The 15,982-nt window shown below is 45.0% G+C and overlaps 1 protein-coding gene and 1 long non-coding RNA gene across 8 annotated transcripts in view; both read right to left on the reverse strand.

Annotated features, from left to right (window-relative positions):
- LOC139049454 (tachykinin-like peptides receptor 99D) overlaps nt 1–15,982 on the reverse strand; it is an 880,050-nt gene that overhangs the window by 483,550 nt on the left and 380,518 nt on the right. The gene's annotated exons all lie outside the window — the stretch shown is intronic.
- On the reverse strand, nt 1,109–4,446 carry LOC139055563 (uncharacterized). The gene is made up of 3 exons (XR_011511858.1): nt 4,055–4,446; nt 3,358–3,420; nt 1,109–1,329 (listed from the first exon to the last, which is right to left on the reverse strand). It is a non-coding gene; the product is annotated as an uncharacterized lncRNA (long non-coding RNA).

Here is a 15,982-nt window from a genome sequence, read left to right on the forward strand (position 1 = left end):
TGTTCTGCAGATGAGTCTTTAGTGTTGAGTGATTACTTGCTATGTTGTCAGTCTACCCACGAAACACGCAAGCAGCTATTTTATGTCTAAAAGATGTCTTCAACGGCTAATTCAAAAGCCTAGTAGCTGTCTTGATCAAGACATTTTGTAGCCATGGACGTCTAGAAGTACTTCAGTTAGCCCTGCTAACGTTACGCTAAAAGTTGGCTAATGGACAGCTTGACAAGAACAACTGAAGACTTTTATTAGACATTACCTCAAATTTTTGCGGCAGCTCTTACAGTAACACGACGTTTGCCCACAGTTACAATTTATTTTAAACAAGGCATGGACATCAGAAAAAAAAAAATAGTTTATATTGTCGGATAGAGTGATGCAGAGGTATTTTTTCCAGATGTGAAACATGGCAATAGTGTAGTACGGCCTCATTGGTCAATTTGTGCTTTTTAATTAGACCAATCAATTGAATGCCACCTGTCAGAATTATTTTGCAAATCAAACAAGATCTGTATTGTATGCTGATATACTTCCAATGTTCACTCATTGACCTAAACAAGAACATCTCTGCGTGAAACACACCATTATTGACAAAACTTCGCCCTGCTGGGTCTCCACCAAATTGAAATAGTTTGTAGCAAAGAAAAATTTTGTCAGTGATGCTGCAGTTCAGGCAAAAATTATATCCTGGTTTCAGCTACAGGGGGCACAATAGCCTTACACCAGTATACGAAACAGAACACTGTGCTGCAATGAGTTACGAAATAAAGGATAGTACACATCTGGAAAAACACTCTGCGAACCACTCTAACTAGCAATATAAATATATTTTTTCTGATGTCCATGCTTCATTTAAAAGTAAATTGTAACTTACTTTCCGGGTGCCTCTTGTAAGGTAACGCCAAATGCTTGCACAGCATCACACAGAAATAATGGCCAGTTCTTCGGTATACCATCCATTAGTGAATTCCTTGTATGTTGCATGTGACAAGATACTGAAAGATAAATCATAATATGCTGTTATTTTTTTTCATAAATTGTATGATGAGCTTTTCATGCATATAAGGTGATTGCAAGCTAAAATGCAGCAAGGCATCAACTTCACACCATGTCACATACTCATACTTTATTACCTAATAGATTAGAAAAGATGCAGAAAGTGTAATTAAGAAGAGTGACAAATAGCAGCAAAGGTGATCATCGATAAATCTTGAAGATGATTGCCGCCGCTGCCAGAGTAGGCCAGCCTTCGTAGGAGAGCACTGGCTGCCCACAAAAGCTTGCTGTCACAGGCCACCCGTGACGGTTCTTGTAGACATAGGAAAGCAATACCTGCACAGAACAGGAAAAAAAGGGCAAGGGAGGAAATGGGAATGTTGAAATTGGAACTTCAATTAGCAATATGTGCTACGTAAGAAGTTTGGCTCACATTAAAAATAAATTTAAGCATTCCTTTCTCTTAAATTACGGGTATCTTAAGGTATGTATGCGATTATGTTTAAAATGACTAGTATATTTCCTATCATGAGAAGCCAACAAACACTGACACCAAGGACAACATAGGGGAAATTACTTGTGCTTAATAAATTAAATAAACAATAAATTAATGGAAATTAAAGTGGATGAAAAAACACCTTGCCGCAGGTGGGAACTGAACCCACAACCTTCGCATTTCGCGTGCTATGCTCTACCAATTGAGCTACAGCGGCGTCGTTTTCCCATCCACTTTCTTGGGTATTTATGTGTCCTAGTAGAACACTGGGAGTGTTAGCCAGCGCCTCAACTCAGAGGCCTTGTTCCTGGCATATAGTCATTAAGTTGCATAGCAGAGTCAAAATCAGCCTTTAAATTATTGTATGGTGTTTTGTGGCTAAAAAGCCACTTATCAACCTGTCAAACAAGTCTGAGAAGCTTCCTGCAAAATATAATCAGTTTAAAACAGTAATTCACTCTGCAGGTAAATGATGTACTAACTTAATTAAGTTAAATAGCGTCTTATATTGTTGAACTAAAAGCAAGTTTGGCATTTTGCGCTGCCTAGCTGTTGCCTTTCTTTCAAACTTAAACATGACACAGTACAGAGTAAGCAGGTAGCATGCAAAGGAGGACTGGTGATAAAGTAGTGTTCCAAAGTAACACTCCTAGCTGGATCAATCACTTTTGTTGATATATTTTCAAGTGACCCTAATTGGCTTCGGGCAATACCTCACACAAATGATGCAATACCTTGGATGATGCTTCATACAAAGTTGAAAGTATCTCATGATGTGATCAAACGATAACATTGCCCGCTGACTTGGAAGTGTTAACATGCTGTTTGCGTGAGAAAGTGCGAAGTGATTCGTATAGGTGGCAAATTATCAGTGTATCTATACTCTCAGGTAATTCTGAGCATCTATGCTGACTTGCAACTGAGAAGCTACTGCACACAAAAAGGTGTATTCAAGTAATGGTCCATGCAGAATAATTGCCCACCTAGTGAAGAGGCAAATGTGGCAGGCTAATGGGCCAGGGCAAATAGATTGATAAATTCTGATAACACATCCAATGATATTATTGAAATAAGTGATAAAAAACAGCACAGGTAAAATTGCAGTCATGACAAAATTTTAAAAGCACCTCTGCAAACTGCTGGAACCCTCAGCATCATGCCTGTTCTACACGCACATATGTTGCAGCGCAATCTATATCTCAGACGCAGGCGCATCCACAGATCACTTTGTGATCTCCTCACAATAAGGTTAAAAAACAGTCTGGCACAAGCTACTTGATGCGATTCATTTTGCAAGCACCAGCCAAGTGCTCATGGTGGTAGAACGAAATTGAAGTTTGTCCTTGTATGGAAGCCTTGGCCCATGTTTTATCAATTCTAGCGGCAAAGCACACCTTTTACAGCACACATAAATCTTAAATAAGACTGCTTGCTGATGCTGTACAGTAAGTTCCTGTAAAGAAACTAAATCACACAGGAAACGTTTAGAATACCAAACTAATCAAATACTGGCTTGAATACATTTGGGCATTAGGGAAGCAAGGTGTAATGTACACTGTTGTAGAAAATTTTTACTCATGTATGGAATACTTCTATGACACAGCAGAGTTAATTTGCGAGTTCTTACATAGCAATGACTACCTACAGGTAAATTTTGTAAGGCTTAGGGAAATTAATTATTAGTAGAACTGTGTATGTACACTGGCACTGAGAAATTGGTTATAATAGTGGCAGCTTATAATGGACCAGAGCTAAAAAATGACCGTTGGTGAGACACCAACTAGCTATTTTACCACGAAGCGCTCCCTGGCCTTAACCCACATAAAAAGCACTGGGAGGACCAGAGAGGGTACAGTACATTGGCTTACACTGATCATGATGAGGTCCCGTCATCCAGCTAGCGCCAAGGTACAAGAAGGATGTCCAGCCGTCTATAGAGTGAAAGGGACAAAATAAGATAGCATCAAGTCAGTTGAAAGGCAGATTTGCAATTACACATAGGGTGACCCAGTCACAGTCATTCATTAATAAATGCCAAGCTGTCGTGATTTCACTCCCAGATGAAGCACCTACTAGGTTAAAGGTTTTGCTGCTTATTTAGAACAAAACAAGTGAAATTTGTACATCAGTAGACGATTTAATTTGGAATTGTATAGATGAAGTAAACATTGCAGTTATATTTTTTGTTTTGCTATAAAGTGGGATAGCTACAAACTGCATAGTCACTGACACACGCGCGCACACGTAAATACAAAAGGACACAAAATAAGGCGAGTTCAGTCTGGTTCAGCATTACAGCCAGCGCGTCATCTTCGAATGCACTCCTTTCGGTTGGCTCGTGCTACGTTAACCACAGGCTAACAAGCAGGGCAAAGTTCTGACTGTTGTTGCGGAAGTCGTGGAGCGCGGTAGTGCTGAACGGCTGAACACAAGCAGAACCCTCGTATAAAAGTAATGACGAAAACTCGCAGGGCAGAAGAGCCCATATATCAAAAATTGCCGCGGGTAACACCTAAATATATTCACATTGTTGACGAAAAACGAAGCGCAATGCATTTCACTTACCGGAAAAAGTGTTATCCGAACGTGCGACGTACAAAGACGCACCGAGACACGAAGGCGGCGAACGCAGATCCCGCCATTGTGGTAGTAAGCCGTCGGCGAAAACACGCAATACAGCCGATGTCACGAAGCACTGATGCAAAACACACGGCAAACAGCATCAGCACAGCTAAATGACTCCAGTTAATGTCCAGTATAAATGTACAGAACGGCTTGAACAACTGGCATAACGAACCCACGACCGAGACATTGCGGGCGGGAGTGGCCGTTTTTTTCAAACTTCCTGCCTCCCAGTGTTTCCAGCACAGAATGAGATGTCCGACAAATTTGGATTGTGCCGCCGAAGTGGTCGCAGCGCGGTGGCTCTGTGACACCGCTGTGCAACACCGGCATTTCGCTCCTGCTGCTGCGCGATCATAGAATGGTTTCCAGGCGTCGCGTGCGCGCCCTGTATGGAAAACAATACCACGCCCTTGATTGTTGAAGTTCTGGTGTGAAATTATGTAATATTAAAGCCAATTAACTTATGTTGCTTCGAACGAGTTCGATTTGTCTGAGGCGTCTTTTATTCGCTAACGTCGACGGCCGACGGTAACCGCACATTTAACACGTCGTTTGGCATTTTATGCACTTTTAGACAAAAAGATCTAGAAAAGTTCTTGAGTTAGACATTCTGAATGCGTTTACCAAAACAGACTCTAGTGACACCCGTAGTGGGTTTTGCCGCAGATAGAATATATGCTAGCATATTCCAAGTGCTGAGGTTATGTTTAGAAGAAATTCTATTTTCAGTCTTATCATAGACCAAGACGTCTATAGCCGTTTGTAGCCATTTCAAGAAGTTTTTAAGAGGTTTTGTGTTTCGTGGGTAGTGAGCACTACTATGCCCTCCGGGGCCTGGTGGATAAGTCCTCGTGCCTTAGGGTGGGCGAGTTCATTGCCCTCCAGGGACGCCCGTGAGCGGGTGTGCACACTATTCTAACATTTCTTTCTGGCAGTTTGGCTGTTACTATGCGTTGACTGGCTGGTGCCACCCAGCCCGACGTAAAGTTCATTTACATTTCTTGGGAATCGGTTATAATGAATGTTGTCGCAGTCTTGGTTAGAGCTTATGTCATGGCTAGTTCCTCTGTTTCCTTTGTTGTTGCATCTAGTGTGGTGGCGCTGACAAGGAGATTCGTCTTTGTTGTCACCACGATCCCTTTGGCTCTTCTGCCACGGTATACGGCTGCATCTGTGTAGACCATCTCCTGGAGGGACTCGTGAGTCTTGTCAAAGGCCTTGGCTCGTGAACAATATGATTCATGTATTCGCCCTTTATGCAGCCCAACCTCGCGCTGAGATTCTGTGCGCTATGATAGCGTGTCAGCAAGTGGGGGAATCCTTTCTTCACGGCAAATCATACACTAATTGGTTTCTCATCAAAATTCACAAAGGAAGCACCGTGCCCTGCACGCATGGTGTGGTGGAGGAAGTGAAGTACTATTTCGTGGGCTGTTAGAGTGTCCTTGCTACGACCAGCCAAAACGGCGGTGGGCGTAAGTGTTCGGCGCGTTGAACTAAAAAGCCGCAGTTTCGCCCCAAACGTGAATCATCGATTGCGATAGCAAATTAGTGGACTTCTATACCAAGTAATGATAGTAGCTTTATCGGCCGTATAAACTGGCAACTTAGGCATACTTGTAAACATAGGCATACTAACTAAATTAACAAGTATAGTGTCACGCGAGCACAAGCTAACATGAACACATCTGACACGATGACCGAGGAAACTCCCTGTTAAAACGATGGAGCGATGAAGCGCGCCAGCAGCGACGAGCGAATTGACCTTCGTGCTGTGTCTGGCATTAACACGAACTAAGCCGCGGAAACACAGCGCTAAGTGGACTCTGTCCTCGTCACAGATGGCTTCCAAGACACAGCGGCCCGGGCGGGCGCGCGCGGCCGCTTGGGCAGCCCGGAGTAGAACGCGTCCTCCCTCCCTACCCTCCCCCCTGAAGCACTGCGCGCGACTTAATACGGCGCGCTTTCTTCCCGCTGGCGTGCGCGAGATTGCGCCGCGATCGTCGGTGCACTCTCGCACGCTTTGACTCGCACATACAACATACGGCGCGCGGCGTCGATTTTATCGCCCTTGGACTTTATAGTGAACCTCACGCCGACGCCGACGGCTTAAATGCGCCTGTAGTGTCTATATATTCGGTAATAAAATCCTTACGTCACTTTAGACTACATGAAACAGGGTGTTTGCAGGCCTTGAAAGGTGGGCCAGTTCGTTGTGATAGTTCTATTATTATTATTATTATTATTATTATTATTATTATTATTATTATTATTATTATTATAGTAGCAGTAGTTAGCGGTGGTAGTGATAGTAGTAGTACACGCACGTTCTCAAGAGAGAGAGAGAGGAGAGGAACAGAGACTAGCAGGGTGGTTAACCAGCCTCAGAAAAGCCGGTTTATCACCCTACAAATGGGGAGGGGGGAATAGGACGTAGAAAAAAAAAAAGACAAAGCAGACAGAGAGAACGTTCCGGCTGGAATGCTCTCAAAGTATCACTGACGTGCATGTATAGTGGCTAATTGGCTATGGCGTTGCAGCTGCGGAGATCGAGGTCGCTGGTAGCATTTCACTGGGGGTAAAATGCAAGAACGCTCGTGAACTTAGATTTAAGTCAAATATATTCCGAGTCTTCCACTATGGTGTGCCTCATAATCAGGTCGTGGTTTTGGCACGTAAACCCCAGAATATTTACTGTAGCTTGAGTCGTTGTAGCCTTTTTTTCCTTATTTCATTTTCTTGCGCAAATCTTTAGTCAGGCTTTGTCATTTGTTTTTTTGTTACACGTTCTGTGTCAGATTTTGCGCCTGCATGGTAACGTGTTGCTGCTTATACGCTTATACATACGCTTATTATTTCCCCGTAAGCGAAAATCAGCAACAGGTAGCATGCTATTTCCAGCCTCTCTATCTTGACCCCACTCAATACTGCCTCGTACCCCTTATTCGCTGTAATATGGACCGCCATAGAGAGAGAGAGAGAGCTAGATCGCGAGAGCCATAGAGAAGACTAAATTTTCTCTCGGCCTGAAACGCGCATGCTGGCAATCAACGAGGCAGCAGCTCTTCGTGGTGACAATTAGACTACACCTCTCAAATCCTGGCTGGGAAAAAGATTTTGTCACCCCGCAGCGCCACATCTTCTTGGCACCATCGAACTTGCCAGTCTTGGCTAATTCTTCGGAATTCGAATCCCTTCGCAAGGGAAGTTGAGTGTTTGCACTCGAACTCTTGATGCACGAAAAAGCAACGAAATTCACATCCTTCCCCACATTTGTTCACAGCGAAGCAAAGTCGCTTCTTGGATGAGAACACGGTGATGGCGCTAATTTTATGTATGCAAGATGAAGCGACTGCCAGAGAATAATGAGATACTAACGGACACGGAAAACTACCAACGTAGTTGTACCTAACGCAATGTGATGCGGTGTTCAAGCACGTGCGATATAAAGGCTGCACCACGTGTGCTTGCTGCCTAAGAACTCATTGGACCGCGCACGTCAACTACATTAATTGTTTTCACTTTTATGAAGTGGAATATTTGCATTATCCCTATAAATATACTTTTTTTCCTCAACTGTTCTAAGCATAAGTAAACCATTATCGATGTTTTATTTTTTGTGAGTGTTCGTTAATTATTACTTGGACACGCAACAATCAGGCTGCCAAACGAAACGTTGGAGTTAAGTTCAGCACGCTATGATTATTTACCTGACAAACAGCATATTGACATCGCAATTAAAGCGACGTTTTAAGCCCTCAGTGCTTTGAAATTTCTCGTGGAGCGACGAACTTTTCCTTCAATATTTTGCCTACTACCGCAGTATCTGTACAGCAACCACTAATGATGCACTTAGCCAACCTCTTTTGGCAAGAACGCATCAATTTTTTTCTATGATCGTTGGTTGCAATCTTTTGGCATAGCAGGCAGAAGAAGAAAGAAAGGGGGGGGGGGGGATTTTGCTTTGGTCGCTTTTACCTGCTTGGAGTTAGTCGCTAAAAAATACAGCAACATCTTACATGCAGCTATTCGAACTTTCACCACGACTCTTCCGAATACGTCCTTCTGAATTCTAGTTTTCTACGCCCTTTATACATTGTAGGCGTTAAAAAAATATGCGAGTCTAATTCTATACCGACGATTTCATCAATTGCAGACTGCGACAGTGTTATTTGCCTATGCGCCAATGTAAACATGATCAAATGGGAAAGAGGGCAAGAAAATTAAAAAGAAAATACGCTGCTTATGATCACATGCGTTGAGCGAAAAATTACTTCAATATCGAAAAAAAAAAGGAATTAAACAGATGTTAGTCCCACAGTAGGACTTATTTCAGCCACAAGAGAGTCGGCTAGGGCTTTGAAAACTTTTGTACCGCCTCGGGCACGCCTAATCTAAACGTGCCGACGTCTTCGCAGAATTACTTCGGCACACGGCGCGTGTCGAAATTCTGCAGTTGGCATCCCACGGAACCATATTGCCTAAAACGATGGTGCAGCGCTTCGCGGAAGAGAGAATGTTGTTCTAGCGTCTACAGTGCACCATAATTTTGTGACCTCACCACTGAGCGGGGAGCAAGGTTTTCTCAACCAGCTCTGTTGTCTCGTTCATATGGTTGCACAATAAGTGCGCACGAGTGCACAACGTTCCTTGCGCGAGTGCGCTTATCAGTGCTGTTACCTTTCACGACACGTGTTAAATTATTGCGACAAAGGTATATTGCCTGGGGCTACATACGAGGGACGTTCCGAAAGTAAGTTTTGTCATTTATTTTTACACGGAAACTTTATTGCAACATCCCTCCCCCCCCCTAAAAAAAAATGCACCATAGCATCATGAACTATTCAGCTTGCACTATTTTTCCACATAGTCGCCACCCACACTGATACCTTTACGGTAGCATGCAACTAGTTTGAAGAAACCACCCTGGTAAAACTCGGTGCCCTGCGAGGGCCTGAGACACGACCACTTCACCATACGCCATCTGTAGGCGTTCATGGACGACGGACACATTAGTCCCACATGCCCATTCATATCGGATAACAGCACACGCTTACACTGGTGACCACGTTGTCCGCACACGTCTGTCTGCCATCGTGATTTGTACTCGAATAACCTCGGGCACGCCGGTCTGTTGCTAATCTCTCTTCTTTGCTGCTGTGCGCATGCGTCATTTCTCCTCCACTGACGCTCCTTCCGTCGTTGAACCAGCAACGGGCGTGGATTCTTATAGCGATTGTTTGTTTCACCTGGTGTAACGTGGGGAAACTCATTTTCGGAAGGTCTCTCGTACATAAACCCGTTAACAGCACACTTTAAAAATGTTTAATGCGAAAACATTATGTGCCCCATTACGCCAAAATCCGGCGTTATAGTCGGCGGCGTGACCGAATGATCGTACCAAAACTGGCCAACGGCAAAGAGTAAAACCACATAAAAAAATACTCTAATTGACGTCAAATTTCTCACGGACGTTCTTGTAAACAAAGCAAACTAATGCCTTTGAAAGGCATATTGGATAAATTTCGCTGTGTGTGGGAGTCGTTCTCGGGCCTCAGGGGTGCGAGACGAGCACGGTTCCCCGACGCCGCGGTGTCTCGACGGACCTGGTTGACTAAATGTGTACCTAGTGCGTGCGTCGTTGGGCACCTGACGGCGCAGCCAATGGGCAGGAGGTGGCGCCACGTCACGAGCGTGTACAATGAGCGTATAAAACAAAAAAACATTAATGTCCAATTCAATGCCGCCGAGCGCTCCTTCGAGTTATGAACTCCTCGCGAGCAAGCGAGCGCGTTTAGGCGCTTTGCGCGTTTTCATTTGGCCTCACCGAGGCGCATATAAAACGCAGGCGAGAGCTTGCGCGGACGAGGGACGCGCAGAAAAAGACATTTCACCAAAGCGGCCGTAATGCTTTCACATTCCCACACGTAAGCAGTCTTGAGTGTCTCTGCCAAATTTTTTTACTGCGTTTTATCAGCGTAGAATCGGGAAGTTGATGCCCCGGCAACGTATACAGAAAAAAATTCTCAATATCTAAAGCTTCCAATCAAAAACCCAAGAGATTCGATGTGGACCCTCTACCACTATAATGCACAAACCATTTTCCTTTCCTTTTTTTTTTGCTAGCTGTCTTTTCCTCTTGAGCGGAATGTTTGTGTTATGATTGCCCCATATAGAGTTGGGCTTGAGCTGTTTCACATGACTATAGCTGTTTTGGCCACTATATATATACTTCATGCTATCTATATCCTTAATGCTACTGCTTCGAATCCAAATTGCAACGTCGTAAAAAAGAAAAAAAAAGAGGGGGGGGGGAGAGAACGGTTGCGCTTTAACCTTTGCTCACAAGATCGCATTAAGCATTTTATGTGACGAAAATGATATCAACTATTTCGTCTGTGATATACTGATAAAGTCATCTGCTTTCATATTTCGTTTTTGTAAGTTGTGAGGTCCCTTTAAGTGGTCAGTACGGCAGGGCGCCTGAATTATTCATGTCCACTAAGAATACGGTGTCTTTACACTGCGAGAAATGTTGAAAAAAATTGTTCCTTTATTTTGTTTAATTGACAAAATTAGGCAATTGTAGCCCCGCCAGTGGTGACACTTTCTTTGATTCTCGGCTCATAAACAGCCAGAATTCTTTAATTTATGTTGCAAGGAACTATATATTTGGGCAGGAAGTAGGGCACCGGTACAGAGCTAGTACACGCCATTTTGACAACTAGCTGGTTTTACAGGCATACATCAGATAGATATTCACGACCGGCAGCTTGGCTCGATCGACTTGGCAATTTTGAACAAGCGGAGATAGCAGTGAGACGCGCGCCTTCGTAGCGAGTGCCTTGTGCCGTTATTGAAAGAAGTGGGCGGCTAAACTTGGCATATCAGATCGAAGTAAGGGACAAAAACATAAACAGTCGGCAGATCCCACGTGACAATGACTGCGGACGGTAACGCCATTAGCCTTGAATCAGTAAAGGCACACAAGGTGTTGCCGCCATCGGACCGAGTTACGTACGAGGCGTGTACTGTGGTGCGATTCCTCTTTCGCGCTTTACTAAGAACACTCGGCGCCATCCAGCGCCGCAACCTCCGCGAAGCCTGCGCGTGGCGTCCGAAATGCATGCAGAGCTAGTGCCTGTAAGCGCTGAGAAACGCGTCATGCGGCAACCAAGCTCCTCTCTCGCCGTTCTTTCTGGGCACGCTGCTTGATCTAGCGACGCTGCCAAGTCCGCGCGTTGTCTTCGAGATGAGAAGCGCCGCGCACCGGTGCCTGGCGAACGCTGAGAATGGTTCCCGCGCTTGCCGCACACTCGGTGGCACGTACTCAGGGAGGGACCCACGTTGGCGAGTCGTTCATTGAAGAACGGCACATACCCGGTGCATTTGTGGCACAGCCTGCTAGTGCGTCGGGCTGCTGTCCTTGAGGAACCTTGTGACGTGGATTCGCTTCCGCCGTGCGATGCAATTTTGTTGGCGGGGTGAGTAATGCTGCTCCCAACTGGACAGTCAATCTGACGGCGGTGCAATCCGCTAAGGGTAGCGCGGGAGTTCGTGCAGATGGCACTCTTCCATGCGGCTAACTCCTCTCGCACGTATTTCAGTGCAATATTAATCGCCGGTAGCTCCGCAGTTGTTGACGAGGCTGGATGGAGTATGTGAAATATACGTCGTACTTGCGTCGAAGGGGCATAAAAAAAGCTGCAGAAGCGCCTTGGTAGACACATACAAACATACATACATACATAGCCACCAGAAAGTGCATGAAGTACTCTAAGAATACTAAAGCATGAAAAGAAAAAAAGAAAACACTCTGAAAAGTTGAAATGACAAGCATACCGTCTAACGCCCACAAAAAGAGGTCCTAACATCACTCTTCCTACTAACTTATGTAACAGAAACACGCGGGTGTCCCAACGTAAATACAAACGCCCACATTGCAAGATTTCCAGAAGTCTGCGAAGATATTTTTTGGGTGGTGGTTGGAGTCGTCTGCTGAAGGTTAGATGATTTGAAATGCATGCACCGAATTACAGCCCTTCTCCTAAATAACGGCTTCACTTCAAACAATATATAAACTGCTCGGTTTGACCTCCTGGCTGCCAGTCGCGTATACGGAAATATAGTGAGCAAGCGCCCACGCTCAAGTGTCCGATTTTGTCAAGCGTGGCTGCAACTGCATTCTGCTTGCAGGTACGTTTGAGTGCGCCACTGCCGAGCTGTCACCTATCACCGTGACACATTTTTGGCTCATAATATATCAACATATCCCTTCAGTCAGACGACTGCCGCAAGATAGGAGTATACTTAGAAAACGGCGAGAGGGTTTTAGCTCGGGATTTTGAAATGCGTTTTGCACAGCATTTGCTCCCCCGTCATTTCCTGCGGCTTCACATGGGAAACAATTACTGCAATACCATGATCGGTATGGGGCCGTATTTTGTAATGATTTTTATCCGAGTCTATTGATTCGTTAATATCCGTTCCGTTGAGAGGTGGCCGATCTCGGTGATAGCAGCGGTGCAGGTTCGAGCGAGTCAATGACGAATGAAAAGTTAAGAAGGAAACTGAAAAAAAAAAACTTTATAAGACAAGCTTTGGCAAGTTTTTTATTTTGTTTCTGGCGATATTACTTTTCATTAGCAGTGCGCTCTAGCACAGTAGTAACCTCATATAAAGAAAGAAAGGAAAATGTGTACGTGTCGGTTCGCTGTGTTTTTACAGAACTTTTTTGACACGACGTCATTCTCATTAAACAGCTCTACGCTTAAGGGGGGCCGCGCAAAATAGCACAGGATGAAAATGAAAAAAAAGAAAAAAATATCGCGCAGGATAATTCTGCCCTGTGACCTTGCTTTATTTGGTCGCGTGTTATTTAGAGCTACCGTCTTTGAAATGCTTTACCAACTAACCGAACAGCGAGCTCTATTATGCAAAGCGGTTCGTGCCCTCCAGAGGATTCTTCATAACTTAATTTTTACGCATTTATTTTTACGCTGCAGATAAAGAGAGCCTGCTGTCGGAACTGCAATGCCCTATTTGAAATCCGCAACAGTTACAGCAGAAGAATCTGGATCTGGGTCGCGGTCACTCTGGCGTCCGGGACGCGTATATCAAACAACGCCGGAGCTGCATCAGGTCCGTTACAGACACTTCCTCTGCCACCCCAATTGTCAACCCGGCAAGGAAAAAAAAAAGAGAAATCAGGCCAGTTCGCGCTACCATAAAGGTACTAATCGAGTGTCAGCCAGGAAAAAAAATAATTTGAGCAAGGACTGCAAGCACGTCGCCAGGTAAAAGGTGCGCCTGAAGAGCAGTTGGAGGTCACTTTTCATGTTGTCGATAAAGAGAAGTTGGATAGGAAGTGAATGTGCATTTCTGCTCGGAAAAAAACCACGCTGTATACATTATACGTATATACAGTGTATATATGTATGCTATTGCAAGCATTTTTTCGCTGTTGTGACATTTTGTGCATCTGTAATGTATTTACAATGTTTGCGAGATCTGAAGCTGTATTCCTGTGAAGTGACATTTCGCGAGTAAAACTTGAAGCAGCGCGAAGAAGACGAAGACAACAATCGTAAACACACACAACAGGACATCGCTCATCCTGTTGTGCGTGTTTTCGATTGTTCTCTTCGTCTTCTTCGCGCTGCTTCAGGTTTTACTCAACATGAACCAACTCGCCCAAATCAAGTTGTTGACATTTCGTGCTTTGAGGACTTATCGTACTGTAATTTTATTTAATGAGAGCAGCATTCCGGGCAAGCTGGTAATCCATTGCTTAAATGATATTGCGCGACAAAAAAAAATGACACGAAGGTGAGAGAAGACGACTAATGAGAGCAGCGTTCCAGGCAAGTTGGTAATCCATTGCTTAAATAATATTGCGCGACAAAAAAAACGACACGGACGTGTCGTCGTCTCTTCTTTGTCGTCGTCTTCTCTCACGTCCGTGTCGTTTTTTTTTTGTTGCGCAATATCATTTAAGCAATATAATTTTATTTACATGCTTCTTTCATCTTTTTCATGTCGTGTGACCTGTGATGCATTTTCATGTTTTTCATGTGAAAGGAGCAGCCGGCACCGTCTTTTGGTGGCAGCACCTTATTTGTTCGTGTCAATACAAAATAATATTAAATTGGTAAATGAACAAGTGGCGGTGATGGTCGTGTAAGTGGTTTCTTGTAATCGTTCTTGAACTTGTATATACGCACCTCTTCATCATATCATCATCATGATTAATCAGCCCTTTTCCTCCCTGTCTCTTTTCCCCAGTGTAGAGCAGCAGTCCAAAGAAATTTATGGCTCAGGCCGACCTCTCTGCCTTTCTGTAAATAAATCTCTCTCTCTCTCTTCTTGACTTTAGTTATGATAACTACTAATAGTGTTTTTTTAATTATACCGCATTTGGCAAGTAGAAGCTTTCAAAGAGGCAAAAGATACGAAATGTCCTCACTTTGAATTTCAGAATATATTAAACCGTGCTTAAATGGCTGATTCACAAACACTGAAAAGTCCACTTTAATCAGTAGGGAAGCTCCGAACCGTGCAACATACACGCCAAGGGGAACAATAGTACACCGGGATTACAGAGCATTAACGCTGGGCTCACTGTTCTATAGCTCCTAAGACGGACAGCGCAAAGAAAGGCATGTACCGCAGGAAGACCAGAAATGACAGCGCTTGTCTAGTCTGGTTTGGTTCTTGTCCGTGTCTTTGCTTGCGCTACAAATTTTAGGAAGTATTAGACACAGAATTCTTCTTTTTTCTTAGCAGAATCAGTAACAAATTGTGTTTGGCAACACATATGACGTCCGCGACACCCGAAGCAACTTTGTAGAGCAAAAGAATTCCAGACGCCAGCCTATAACGCCGAACCAGCCCTCTGGCGCCTCCGCACCAAGTGCCGCTCGTCGCGCCCACGACACGCTGCCCGGCGCTGCTGAGAGTGCCGGTCTGTCGCCGGCAGGCACACGCGCATCGAGTGCCGGAGCACGATGACAAGCGGCAAACACAGCAAGGGTGCCTCGGTCCATTCGTGGAGGAGCACCGCGGCCTGCCCTTGTGCGGCTCAGTGCCAGCCGACTGCGTACGGACGCAGGAAGGAAAGCCGAACGTTCCGCTGAGCGTGCGGCGCCCCTTGTTCTCCCTTGCGTGCCCGTTCCGTGCTTCGGAAGCGCTCGGCAGCCCGAAGCCGCCGTCCTAATTACGAGCGTCGTCTGTCTTCGGTGCGAGGCCGCTGCGCACCTTCGGTAACGCGCGCTTGCACCTATAGGTCAATCTTTCACCATTCACCAGCCGTTCGGCGCCGGGTGGTACGTGTCTCACCCTGTGATATAGGACCTTGCGTGGTGCACCGCCCGCAGGGCCCATTTCCTTGAGCGAATTTCCGGCGCCCGAAAAGCGACGTTTCCGTCTGACCGCGTGACCGAGGTACAGAGTAACGCTATATCGAATTCGGACTGCGTGAGGAATGCGACTTATTCGCTCCGTGCTAACTAATGGGCGACATCGGCCGAAGCAAACGACCCGCTGTCGTTACCGTATATTGGCGACAACAGTGCATAAGAGCGCATCGAATGAAACGACTAGTTAATATATATGACACACAGAGCGCGCAGCACTAAGGTGCACTAAGCTGCGCTAGAGGTGTTAACCTGCTGAGATGCGTGAACGTCTTGGAAAAAAAAGTTGCGAGCATTTAATTCAGTTGCTAAAGCTTTGTGAACATGCAGCTTCAGTTACGCCTCCGGCTCCAATAGATGCCACGAAACACGTATTCCCAATTTACTTCACAATCCCTGACATGCACAAAAGTCTGCTATGCCTGTTTCGACAATATTCCAATTGGCTCAGTCT

The sequence above is a fragment of the Dermacentor albipictus genome, chromosome 1, assembly GCF_038994185.2.
Source record: "Dermacentor albipictus isolate Rhodes 1998 colony chromosome 1, USDA_Dalb.pri_finalv2, whole genome shotgun sequence".
In the NCBI taxonomy this organism is placed as follows: Eukaryota; Metazoa; Arthropoda; class Arachnida; order Ixodida; family Ixodidae; genus Dermacentor; species Dermacentor albipictus.